Source organism: Delphinapterus leucas, chromosome X (genome assembly GCF_059928025.1).
Source record: "Delphinapterus leucas isolate spDelLeu-1000000601 "Yukka" chromosome X, BTC_Dleu_Yukka2, whole genome shotgun sequence".
NCBI lineage: Eukaryota > Metazoa > Chordata > Mammalia > Artiodactyla > Monodontidae > Delphinapterus > Delphinapterus leucas.
In genome coordinates this window covers 66,213,777-66,228,013 of record NC_143150.1, presented here as the reverse complement: position 1 = coordinate 66,228,013, position 14,237 = coordinate 66,213,777, and the positions used below count along the sequence as shown (strand labels likewise).

Below are 14,237 nucleotides of genomic sequence, written 5' to 3'. Positions count from 1 at the left end.
AAACAAAAGCCCAGGACCAGATGGCTTCACAGGCGAATTCTATCAAAAATTTAGAGAAGGGCTAGCACCTATCCTTTTCAAAATCTTCCAAAATATAGCCAAGGGAGGAACACTCCCAAACTCATTTTAAGAGTCCACCATCACCCTGATACCAAAACCAGAGAAGGCTGTCACAAAGAAAGAAATCTACAGGCCAATTTCACTGATAAACATAGATGCAAAGATCCTCAACAAAATACTAGCAAAAGAAGCGACAGCACATTAAAAGGATCATACAGCATGACCAAGTGGGGTTTATTCCAGGAATGCAAGGATTCTTCAATATATGCAAATCAATCAATGTGATACACCATATTAGAAAATTGAAGGAGAAAAACTGTATGGTCATCTCAATAGATGCAGACAAAGCTTTTGACAAAATTCAACACCCATTTATGATAAAAACCCTGCAGAAAGTAGGCATAGAGGGAACTTTCCTCAACATAATAAAGGTCATATATGACAAACCCACAGCCAACATGGTCCTCAATGGTGAAAAACTGAAAGCATATCCAGTAAGATCAGGAGCAAGACAAGGTTGCCCACTCTCACCACTCTTATTCAACATAGTTTTGGAAATTTTAGCCACAGCAATCAGAGAAGAAAAGGAAATAAAAGGAATCCAAATCAGAAAAGAAGTAAAGCTGTCACTGTTTGCAGATGACATGATACTATACATAGAGAATCCTAAAGATGCTACCAGAAAACTACGCTAGCTAATCAATGAATTTGGTAAAGTAGCAGGATACAAAAATAATGCACAGAAATCTCTGGCATTCCTATACACTAATGATGAAAAATCTGAAAGTGAAATCGAGAAACACTCCCATTTACCATGGCAACAAAAGGAATAAAATATCTAAGAATAAACCAACCTAAGGAGACAAAAGACCTGTATGCAGAAAATTATAAGACGTTGATGAAAGTAATTAAAGATGATACAAATAGATGGGTAGATATACCATGTTCTTGGAATGGAAGAATCAACACTGTGAAAATGACTCTACTACCCAAAGCAATCTACAGATTCAATGCAATCCCTATCAAATTGCCACTGGCATTTTTCACAGAACTAGAACAAAAAATTTCACAATGTGTATGGAAACACAAAAGACCCCGAATAGCCAAAGCAATCTTGAGAATGAAACACAGAGCTGGAGGAATCAGTCTCCCTGACTCCAGACTATACTCCAAAGCTACAGTAATCAAGACAGTATGGTACTGGCCCCAAAACAGAAATATAGATCAATGGAACAGGATAGAAAGCCCAGAGATAAACCCAAGCACATATGGTCAACTTATCTTTGATAAAGGAGGCAGGAATGTACAGTGGAGAAAGGACAGCCTCTTCAATAAGTGGTGCTGGGAAAACTGGACAGGTATATGTAAATGTATGAGATTAGATCACTCCATAACACCATACACAAAAATAAGCTCAAAATGGATTAAAGACCTAAATGTAAGGCCAGAAACTATCAAACTCTTAGAGGAAAATATAGGCAGAACACTCTATGACATAAATCACAGCAGGATCCTTTTTGACCCACCTCCTAGTGAAATGGATATAAAAAAAATAAACAAATGTGACCTAATGAAACTTCAAAGCTTTTGCACAGCAAAGGAAACCATAAACAAGACCAAAAGACAACCCTTAGAATGGGAGAAAATATTTGCAAATGAAGCAACTGACAAAGGATTAGTCGCCAAAATTTACAATCAGCTCAATAACAAAAAACAAACAACCCATTCCAAAAATGGGCAGAAGACCTAAATAGACATTTCTCCAAAGAAGATATACACACTGCTAACAAACACATGAAAGGATGCTCAAGATCATTAATCATTAGAGAAATGCAAATCAAAACTACAATGAGATATCATCTCACGCCAGTCAGAATGGCCATCATAAAAAAATCTAGAAACAATAAATGTTGGAGAGGGTGTGGAGAAAAGGGAACACTCTTGCACTGCCGGTGGGAATGAGCATTGGTACAGCCACTATGGAGAACAGTATGGTGGTTCCTTGAAAAACTATAAATAGAACTACCATATGACCCAGCAATCCCACTGCTGGGCATATACCCTGAGAAAACCGTAATTCCTAAAGAGTCATGTACCAAAATGTTCATCGCAGTTCTATTTACCATAGCCAGGAGATGGAAACAACTTAAGTGTCTGTCATCTGATGAATGGGTAAAGAAGATGTGGCACATATATACAATGGAATATTACTCAGCCATAAAAAGAAACGAAATTGAGCTCTTTGTAATGAGGTGAATGGACCTAGAGTCTGTCATACAGAGTGAAGTAAGTCAGAAAGAGAAAGACAAATACCGTATACTAACATATATATATGGAATTTAATAAAAAAAATGTCATGAAGAACCTAAGCATAAGACAGGAATGAAGACACAGACCTAGTAGAGAATGAACTTGAGGATATAGGGAGGGGGAAGGGTAAGCTGTGACAAAGTGAGACAGTGGCATGGACATATATATACTACCAAACGTAAAATAGATAACTAGTGGGAAGCAGCCGCATAGCACAGGGATATCAGCTCGGTGCTTTGTGACCACCTAGAGGGGTGGGATATGGAGGGTGGGAGGGAAGGAGATGCAAGAGGAAAGATATAGAGGAACATATGTATAACTGATTCACTTTGTTATAAAGGAGAATCTAACACCACTGTAAAGCAATTATACTCCAATAAAGATGTAAAAAAAAAAAAAGAAGTGCAGCAATGGACACATGCTCATGGAATTAACTGGTCTTATGTTCCCCACCATTCTGAACAGTTGGCCTGATAGATTGGTGAAATGGCCTTTCAAAGACTCAGTGATAGTTAATTTTATATATCAACTTAACTGAGCAAAGGGATGCCCAGATAGCTGGTAAAACATTATTTCTAGGTGTGTTTGTGAGGGGTTTTCTGGAAGAGATTATCATTTGAATCAATAGACTGAGTAAAACAGATCACTGTCACCAGTGTTGTGGGCATCATCCCGTCTATTGAGGGCCTGAATAGAATAAAATATGAAGAGTAAATTTGCTCTCTTTTTGTTGGAACTGGGACATCCATGTTATCCTGCCCTTGGACATCAGCTCCTGTTGGAGCTTAAATTGTATCTCCTATTTCTTGGGCCTTTGGACTTGGACTGGGACTTAACCATTGGCCTCCTGATTCTCAGGCCTTTGGACTCAGACTGAATTACACCACTGGATTTCTTCATTCCTCCACTTGGAGATGGCAGATCATGGGACTTCTTGACCTTCATAATCATATGAACCAATTTCTATAATAAATCACCTCTTATATAAATATCATTATGTGAAGCCTGTGTGTGAGCACAGGGCACTATCCAAACCTCCCTTCCGGGGAGACTGTGCAGACCACAACTGCCAGGGTCCCGGGATCCAGGGACAAATTCCCCGGGAGAATGCATGGCACACCTCAGGCTGGTGCAATATCCCACTGGCCTCTGCCACCGGAGGCTCGCCCTGCATCCGCACCCCTTCCTCCCCCTGGATTGAGTGAGCCAGAGTCCCCGAAGCAGCTGCTCCTTTAACCCCGTCCTCTCTGAGCGAAGAACAGATGCCCTCCAGCGACCTACACACAGAGGCGGGGACAAATCCAAAGCTGAGCCCCGGGAGCTGTGCGAACAAAGAAGAGAAAGGGAAATCTCTCCAAGCAGCCTCAGAAGCAGAGGATTAAATCTCCACAATCAACTTGATGTACCCTGCATCTGTGGAATACATGAATAGACAATGAATCATCCCCAATTGTGGAGGTGGACTTTGAGAGCAAGATTTATTATTTTTTCCCCTTTTACTCTTTTGTGAGTGTGTATGTGTAAGCTTCTGTGTGAGATTTTGGATTTATAGCTTTGCTTTCACCATTTGTCTTGAGTTCTATCTGTAAGGTGAACAGCTGATCTTTCAGAAGAAACTCTGCAAGCCAGAAGGGACTGCAAGCACATATTTAAAGTGATGAAGGAGAGAAACTTACAACCAAGATCACTCTACCCAGCAAGGATCTCATTCATATTTGATGGGGAAATTAAAAACTTTACAGACAAGCAAAAGCTGAGAGAGTTCAGCACCACCAAACCAGCTTTACAACAAATGCTAAAGGAACATCTCTAGGTAAGAAACACAGAGAAGGAAAAGACCTACAATAACAAACCCAAAACAATTAAGAAAATGGGAATAGGAACAAACATACTGATAATTACCTAAAATGTAAATGGATTAAATGCTCCCACCAAAAGATACAGACTGGCTGAAGGGATACAAAAACAAGACCCATATATATGCTCTAAACAAGAGACCCACTTCAGATCTAGTGACACATACAGACTGAAAGTAAGGGGATGGAAAAAGATATTCCATGCAAATGGAAACCAAGAGAAAGCTGGAGTAGCAATTCTCATATCAGACAAAATAGACTTTAAAATAAAGAGTATTAGAAGAGACAAAGAAGGACACTACATAATGATCAAGGGATCGATCCAAGAAGAAGACATAACAATTGTAAAGATTTATGCACCTCAGTAGGAGCACCTCAATACAGAAGGCAAATACTAACAACCATAAAAGGGGAAATCGACAGTAACACATTCATAGTAGGGGAATTTAACACCCCACTTTCACCAATGGACAGATCACCCAAAATTAAAATAAATAAAGAAACACAAGTTTTAAATGATACATTAAACAAGATGGACTTAATTGATATTTATAGGACATTCCATCCAAAAACAACAGAATACACATTTTTCTCAAGTGTTCATGGAACATTCTCCAGGATAGATCATATCTTGGGTCACAAATCAAGCCTTGGTAAATTTAAGAAAATTGAAATTGGATCAAGTATCTTTTCCAACCACAGTGCTATGAGACTAGGTATCAATTACAGGAAAAGATCTGTAAATAATACAAACACATGGAGGCTAAACAATACACTGCTTAATAACGAAGTGATCACTGAAGAAATCAAAGAGGAAATCAAAAAATGCTTAGAAACAAATGACAATGGAGACACGAGGACCCAAAACCTATGAGATGCAGCAAAAGCAGTTCTAAGAGAGAAGTTTAGCAATACAATCCTACCTTAAGAAACAGGAAACATCTCGAAGAAACCTCCTAACCTTGCACCTAAAGCAATTAGAGAAAGAAGAACAAAAAACCCCAAAGTTATCAGAAGGAAAGAAATCATAAAAATCAGACCAGAAATAAATGAAAAAGAAATGAAGGAAATGATAGCAAAGATCAATAAAACTAAAAGCTATCTTTGAGAAGATAAACAAAATTGATAAGCCATTAGCCAGACTCATCAAGAAAAATGGGGAGAATACTGAAATCAATAGAATTAGAAATGAAAAAGGAGAAGTAACACCTGACACTGCAGAAATACAAAAGATCATGAGAGATTACTACAAGCAACTCTATGCCTATAAAATGACCAACCTGGAAGAAATGGACACATTCTTAGAAATGCACAAGCTGCCAAGACTGAATCAGGAAGAAATAGAAAATATGAACAGACCAATCACAAGCACTGAAATTGAAACTGTGATTAAAAATCTCCCAACAAACAAAAGCCCAGGACCAGATGGTTTCACAGGCGAATTCTATCAAACATTTAGAGAAGAACTAACACCTATCCTTCTCAAACTCTTCCAAATACAGCAGAGGGAGGAACACTCCCAAACTCATTCTACAAGGCCACCATCACCCTGATACCAAAACAAGACAAGGATGTGACAAGGAAAGAAAACTACAGGCCAATATCACTGATGAACACAGATGGAAAAATCCTCAACAAAATACTAGCAAACAGAATCGAACAGCACATTAAAAGGATCATACACCATGATCAACTAGGGTTTATTCCAGGGATGCAAGGAATCTTCAATATTTGCAAATCAATCAATGTGATACACCATATTAACAAATTGAAGGAGAAAAACCATATGATCATCTCAATAGATGCAGAGAAAGCATTCGACAAAATTCAACACCCATTTATGATAAAAAGTCTCCAGAAAGTAGGCATAGAGGGAACTTTCCTCAACATAATAAAGGTGATATATGACAAACCCACAGCCAACATGGTCCTCAATGGTGAAAAACTGAAAGCATTTCCACTAAGATCAGGAACAAGACAAGGTTGTCCAGTCTCACCACTCTTATTCAACATAGTTTTGGAAGTTTTAGCCACATCAATCAGAGAAGATAAGGAAATAAAAGCAATCCAAATCGGAAAAGAAGAAGTAAAGCTGTCACTGTTTGCAGATGACATGATACTATACACAGAGAATCCTAAAGATGCTACCAGGAAACTACTAGAGCTAACCAATGAATTTGGCAAAGTAGCAGGATACAAAAATAATGCACAGAAATCTCTGGCATTCCTATACACTAATGATGAAAAATCTGAAAGTGAAATCAACAAAAAACTCCCATTTACCATTGCAACAAAAAGAATAAAATATCTAGGAATAGACCTACCTAAGGAGACAAAAGACCTGTATGCAGAAAAGTGTAAGACACTGATGAAAGAAATTAAAGATGATACAAATAGGTGGTGGAATATACCATGTTCTTGTATTGGAAGAATCAACATTGTTGAAATGACTCTACTACCCAAAGCAATCTACAGATTCAATGCAATCCCTATCAAACTACCACTGGCATTTTTCACAGAACTAGAACAAAAAAGTTCACAATTTGTATGGAAACGCAAAAGACCCCGAATAGCCAAAGCAATCTTGAGAAAGAAAAACGGAGCTGGAGGAATCAGGCTCCCTGACTTCAGACTATACTACAAAGCTACAGTAATCAAGACAGTATGGTACTGGCCCAAAAACAGAAATATAGATCAATGGAACAGGATAGAAAGCCCAGAGATAAACCCACGCACATATGGTCACCTTATCTTTGATAAAGGAGGCAGGAATGTACAGTGGAGAAAGGACAGCCTCTTCAAGAAGTGGTGCTGGGAAAACTGGACAGGTACATGTAAAAGTATGGGATTAGATCACTCCATAACACCATACACAAAAATAAGCTCAAAATGGATTGGAGACCTAGATGTAAGGCCAGAAACTATCAAACTCTTAGAGGAAAACATAGGCAGAACACTCTATGACATAAATCACAGCAGGATCCTTTTTGACCCACCTCCTAGAGAAATGAAAATAAAGAACTATAAACAAATGGGACCTAATGAAGCTTCAAAGCTTTTGCACAGCAAAGGAAACCATAAACAATATGAAAAGACAACCCTCAGAATGGGAGAAAATATTTGCAAATGAAGCAATTGACAAAGGATTAATCGTCAAAGTTTACCAGCAACTCGTGCAGCTCAATAACAAAAAAACAAACAACCCAATCCAAACATGGGCAGAAGACCTAAATAGACATTTCTCCAAAGAAGATATACAGACTGCCAACAAACACCTGAAAGAATGCTCAACATCATTAATCATTAGAGAAATGCAAATCAAAGCTACAGTGAGATATCATCTCACAGCAGTCTGAATGGCCATCAACAATAAATCTAGAAACAATAAATGCTGGAGAGGGTGTGGAGAAAAGGGAACACTGCTGCACAGCTGGTGGGTATGTGAATTGGTACAGCCACTATGGAGAACAGTATGGAGGTTCCTTAAAAAACTACAAATTGATCGACCATATGACCCAGCAATCCCACTACTGGGTATATACCCTGAGAAAACCATAATTCAAAAAGAGTCATGTACCAAAATGTTCATTGCAGTTCTATTTACAATAGCCAGGAGATGGAAACAACCTAAGTGTCCATCATTGGATGAATGGATAAAGAAGATGTGGCACATATATATAATGGAATATTACTCAGCTATAAGAAGAAACGGAATTGAGCTATTTGTGGTGAGGTGGATGGACCTAGAGTCTGTCATACAGAGTGAAGTAAGTCAGAAAGAGAAAACAAATACCGTATGCTAACACATATATATAGAATTTAAGAAAAAAAATGTATTGAAGAACCTAGGGGTAAGATAGGAATAAAGACAGAGACCTACTAGAGAATGGACTTAAGGATATGGGTAGGGGGAAGGGTAAGCTGTGATAATGTGAGACAGTGGTATGGACATATATACACTACCAAACGTAAAACAGATAGCCAGTGGAAAGCAGCCGCATAGCACAAGGAGACCAGCTCAGTGCTTTGTGACCACCTAGAGGGGTGGGATAGGGAGGGTGCGAGGGAGGAAATCGCTAGAGGGAAGAGATATGGGAACATATGTGTATGTACAACTGATTCACTTTGTTATAAAGCAGAAACTAACACACCATTGTAAAGCAATTATACCCCAGTAAAAATGTTAAAAATAAAGTCACAAATGTGTGGGGGTCTTACAATGACTGTCTCCCCCAGGAGTTTTTAACTCTCAAATTTGTCCACAGTGAGCCACAAGCAATTCATTAAGTATATTTCTGGTTTCTCTACCCCAGCACTGTTTCCCATGGAGGTTTATGATTATGATTTTCTGTACTGGTGAATTGTGATTCTCTGTATCTGCCTGTCTTTCTTTCTAATTTTAGTGTCAGCAGTTTTCCCAGTCCTCACTTCTCTGATGAATCTAAGAAGAGTTTTTAATTTTTCAGTTTTCAGCTTTTTACCTGTTGTTAGGACAGAATAATGACTTCCAAGCTCCTTACCTGCTGGACTAGAAAGGGGAAGTCCTGGATCTCATACGTGGAATCTAAAGAATAAAACAGAGGGATCTGCGAAGATAATGGAGAAGAAAGAACCTGAGCTCACCTCCTCCCATGAGCACACCAAAGTCACAACTATCCTCAGGATGACCATTGATGAGAAAGGCTGGATGCTACTAGAAAATATCTATAACTAAAGACATAAAGAAGGGGGCTTCCCTGGTGGCGCTGTGGTTGAGAATCTGCCTGCTAATGCAGGGGACACGGGTTTGAGCCCTGGTCTGGGAGGATCCCACATGCCACGGAGCAACTAGGCCCATGAGCCACAACTACTGAGCCTGCGCGTCTGGAGCCCGTGCTCCACAACAAGAGAGGCCGCGATAGTGAGAGGCCTGCACACCGTGATGAAGAGTGGCCCCCACTTGCCACAACTAGAGAAAGCCCATGCACAGAAACGAAGACCCAACAGAGCAAAAAATAAAAAATAAATAAATTTTAAAAAAAAAGGAAGAGAGAGAGGTTGAGGTATCTATTAAAAAAAAAAAAAAGAAAAGAAAAGACATAAAGAAGGGACTACAATGACAGGTAGGAGTAGTGGATTCATGATATAATCAAGTCCCATACCCTTGGGAGGGTGACCCACAAACTGGAGAATAATGATATTGCAGAGGTTCTTCAACAGGTGTGAGAGTTCTGAGCCCTACTTAGAGCTCCCCAGCCTTTGGGTCCTGCACCAGGAATATGAGCCCCTAGAGCATTTGGCTTTGAACTCCAGCAGGGTTTAATTTTAGGAATCCCAAAGGACTGGGGGAAATAGACTTTACTCTTAAAGGGCGCACACAAAATCTCATGTTCACCAGGACCAAGGGCAAAAGCAGTGATTTTATAGGAGCCTGGGCCAGACCTACCTGCTGTTCTTGGAGAGTCTTCCAGAGAGGTAGGGGGCAGATGTGTCTCACTCTGGGAACATAGATACTGGCAGCAGCCATATTTGGGAGCTTTCCATCACATGTACAATAGTGCCAGCAGGTGCCATCATGGGATCCTCGCTCTAGCTCATTATCACAAAGACCTGGCCCCACCCAACAGCCTATAAGCACCAGTGCTGGGATGCCTCAGGCCAAACAACTAACTTGGCAAGGACAAAAGCCCCACCCATCAGCAGATAGGCTGCTTAAAGAATTCCTGAGGCCACAGGTGACCCTAGACACATCTCTTCCCACCAGAGGGCCAAGACTGAGCTTCACCCACCAATGGGCAGGCACAGGAATCCTGCACTACCCTCTAGACTAGCCTCACCCACTAGGGAGCAGACACCAGATGCAAGAAAACCACAAATCTGTAGCCTGTGGGCCCAGATCACCCACAGCTGTCCAGACTCTACCCTGGGACCATCTAGGCCCTGGCTCTGCAAACTAGCAGGCCAACACAAGTTTGAGGACACGCTGGGCCCCATGTCCAACTGTGTCAGGAACTGGCCTCACCCCACCAGTGATCTGACACCAGCTCTGAGATCCCTGAGCCCTGCAGGCACACTCTAGGAAATGGCTCTTCCTGCTGATTGTCACACTTGACAGGATGCTTTGTTACAGCACATGCTATGTATTTCAAATGGACAAAAAAATGGTATTATCTACATTATTTTAAGATAAATTGCCTTTGAATGAGAGCTTCCTTTCCAGTACTTTGAGGTCTACAAAGCGTATCTATAAAAAGTCACCATTGTGGAAAATAGAGACTGAGTGGGGGACTACCCTGGCGGTCCAGTGGTTAAGACTTTGCCTTCCAATGCAGGGGGTGAGGGTTCAATCCCTGGTCAGGGAGCTAAGAGCCCACATGCTTCACAGCCAAAAAACCAGAACATAAAACCGAAGCAGTATTGCTACAAATTCAATAAAGACTTTAAAAATGGTCCATATCAAAAAAAAATCTTAAAAAAAGACTGAGGCGGGGCTTCCCTGGTGGCACAGTGGTTGGGAGTCCGCCTGCCGATGCGGGGGACGCGGGTTCGTGCCCCGGTCCGGGAGGATCCCGCATGCCACGGAGCGGCTGGGCCCGTGGGCCATGGCCGCTGGGCCTGCACGTCCGGAGACTGTGCTCCGCGGCGGGGGAGGCCACAGCAGTGAGGGGCCCGCGTACTGCAAGAAAAAAAAAAAAAAAAGACTGACAGGGAGAGGCTGTGGTTTTTCTTTTTGATTAGTTGCTATAACACTGTCCTTCAGGTGGCTGAGGAATTATCATATTTTCTTTAGACATCATTAAACTCTTAGACATCAATAAAGCTCTTGCAAGACAACTTTTATGCTATAGGAATTCTGCCATTTTGCTAGCACCAACATGGCTCTTCAGCTCACAACTCCATTACAACTATTAACTACATTCATACTATTTTTGTTATAAATCTTCCAAAGTGGTGTGATTCTGAGTATTTAGGTCCACATTCTGTTTTAAGGCTGTATATCCATTTTTCATAAAGAGTTACTATCCCTTTCTATCTTGTGTCATGTCTTCATCATTTTCTAGACTCCAGCTAACTGTGCAATCTCCTCCTCCTTTCTGGCTTTCTTCATGTTCTAACAGTCAGAAATTTCAGGAGACTTTTACTCCTCTGGAGTGAAATTGCCTGGGTTCAAGCCCTCTTTACCACTCACATTGCTGTGTGACTTCAGGTGAGAGAGTTGAATCTTTCCTGGCCTCAGTTTTTCCATCTGAAAAAGAGGAGGAAAATATCAACTTCATAGGGTTTCTGTGAAGATTAAATTCTTTGCTAAACTTTAGCACAGGGAGGAAGAGAGGACACTAGAAGAGGCAGTATTTACCAGGCCATTATATGCAGCTTTTAATCCTCACAACTTCTCAATGCAGCAACTCCTAGTAATATCCTCTTTATAGAGATAAAACCCCTTGAAACTTTAAGCTAATGGGTGGAGGAGTGCATATTAAAACACAAGCCTCTTATCTGTGATGCTCACAAATGTCTGCTACTCGCAGAGATTCCTCAGTTCTTGGAGGGATTTCTTACAAGAAAAATTGACAAAGTGAATTCCTGTACATTGAGTCCTTTGGCCTGGACTCCCCAGTTTTTTTCTTGCTACTTCATAAGGATACTCGTAAGTATAACAAGCTTTTGGTTTCCTTCAGATGCATAGCAGTGAAGAACACAATGACTAATAGTATAATTTGGGACCATTGCCATAATTCATGCTAAAGTATACATAGTTTTACCCACCATTTGCATCAGTACAAATCCAACACATTTAAAATGGCAAATGACATCTTAGTATTATTATGAAAATAGCATTGACCCTATGGTCTCCCTGAATATGCCTTAAGTACCCCCAGGGGTTCACAGAACACACTTTGAGAACCACTGACTAAGCAGCCACCTAAAGACATGCATGAATTTCAACTATATTCCACAAGATGGTGCTATAGTAATGCACATCAGTAATTGAATGTTGGGTCAAGACTGATTTTAAAAATTTGGTTGGTTTCAGAAACCAATGTAGCTAAAATGTATATATTAAGAAAGTTGCCTTAAGTGGGCTCTTGGAGTACCAGGTCTATCTTATTATCTGAGCCCTCACCTCCAGCACATAACCTTGTTCTCTGAATACTGCTTTGCACATAGTTACATTCCATATAAACCCTTTCCTCAGGGGCACATGAACACCTCATGTTAATTTGGATGGTCATATGTTGCAATCATGGACTCTCGAAACCTTATCAAATTTAATGCTTTTTCGTTAAAAATATTTTACCTCCTTCCAAATAACCTTCCACCTTTGTTTTTACAAACCATACACCCTGGAATTACATGTAACTTTCCTGGAGCTGAGATCTTTAAGTTCTGTGGTTCTAAAGCTGTATTTTCAGTGGGGGAGGAGCACAAATCCTTTTGTGACTTTGACAAAAGTTGTGGACCTTCTTCCCAGAAAAAAATGTACATATATGTACATGAAACTTTGCATACAATTTCAAAGAGGTTAGATATGCCCTGAAGCTACGACTCATGTTAAGAACTGCTTTAGTGGTAGAAACTCTTGCCAAGCCTCATCTAACTCTTTCAGTTTAGGTAAAAGAGAAGTTTGTATTACACAAAAGAGATCTGGAGTCTATATGTCCTCTTATTGTTTTGCTATTATTAAGAACTTTGTATGCTATAGTGTTTTCATCCTTTAAAAATCCCATGCTTCTAGTTGATAATGAGAAAAATTTAATATGCCCACCAGGATTTTGATATGGCTTTTTGACAAGGGGTCATTACTCTCCATGTTAAGGATTATGTCCTATCTTTTTCATATACACCACTAGCCAAGAACATTTTGCCAGACTTTATTTTTGTATTCTATATTACAAAGCAATAGGATCCATTTTATTTTTTAAATGTAAAATTATAATATTTAATATGACGTTTGTTATCAAATTATCGGCAACCTACACTACCCTCAGGGCCTTTGACACTTTTTGAGAGGCTTACTGTCTGAAATTTCTCCTTTAAACATTTATTAATTCAATTCTTGAAGACTTTTCTTTGGAATTCCCTATTAAATGGTGAATTACCCAAGGAAAAGTACATGTTAAGCTGGTGGTTTAAGGTACATTCTGTGGATTCTTGGGTCTCATAAAAATGATCTAGAAAGCCTAAAAAGGTTTTGCTTTTTTAAAAAAATTCTTTATTGTAGTATAATTGTTTTACAATGGTGTGTTAGTTTCTGCATTATAACAAAGTGAATCAGCTATACATATACATATATCCCCATATCGACTCCCTCTTGTATCTCCCGCCAACCCTCCCTATCCCATCCCTCTAGGTGGTCACAGGGCACCGAGCTGATCTCGCTGTGCTATGTGGCTGCTTCCCACTAGCTATTTTATTGTTTTTTTTTGCGGTACGCGGGTCTCTCACCGTTGTGGCCTCTCCCGATGCGGAGCACAGGCTCCGAACGCGCAGGCCCAGCAGCCATGGCTCATGGGCCCAGCCGCTCTGTGGCACGCGGGATCCTCCTGGACCGGGGCATGAACCCGTGTCCCCCGCATCGGCAGGCGGACCCTCAACCACTGCGCCACCAAGGAAGCCCCCCACTAACTCTTTTACATTTGTAGTATATATTAGTCCATGACACTCTCTCACTTTGTCCCAGCTTCCCTTTCCCCCTCCCTGTGTCCTCAAGTCCATTCTCTACACCTGCCTCTTTATTCCAGTCTTGCCCCTAGGTTCTTCATAACCATTTTTTTTTTTAGATTCCATATATATGTGTTAGCATACGGTATTTGTTTTTCTCTTTCTGACTTACCTCACTCTGTATGACAGACTCTAGGTCCATCCACCTCACTACAAATAACTCAATTTTGTTTCTTTTTATGGATGAGTAATATTCCATTGTATATATGTGTCACATCTTCTTTATCCATTCATCTGTCGATGGACGCTTAGGTTGCTTCCATGTCCTAGCTATTGTAAATAGAGCTGTAATGACCATTTTGGTGCATG

The 14,237-nt window shown here is 40.3% G+C and overlaps 1 pseudogene; it reads right to left on the bottom strand.

Moving 5' to 3' along the window:
- Nucleotides 1-10,645: 10,645 nt before the first annotated feature.
- Nucleotides 10,646-11,669, bottom strand: LOC111178216 (ubiquitin-conjugating enzyme E2 variant 1 pseudogene; annotated as a pseudogene).
- Between the last annotated feature and the right edge of the window lie 2,568 nt (nucleotides 11,670-14,237).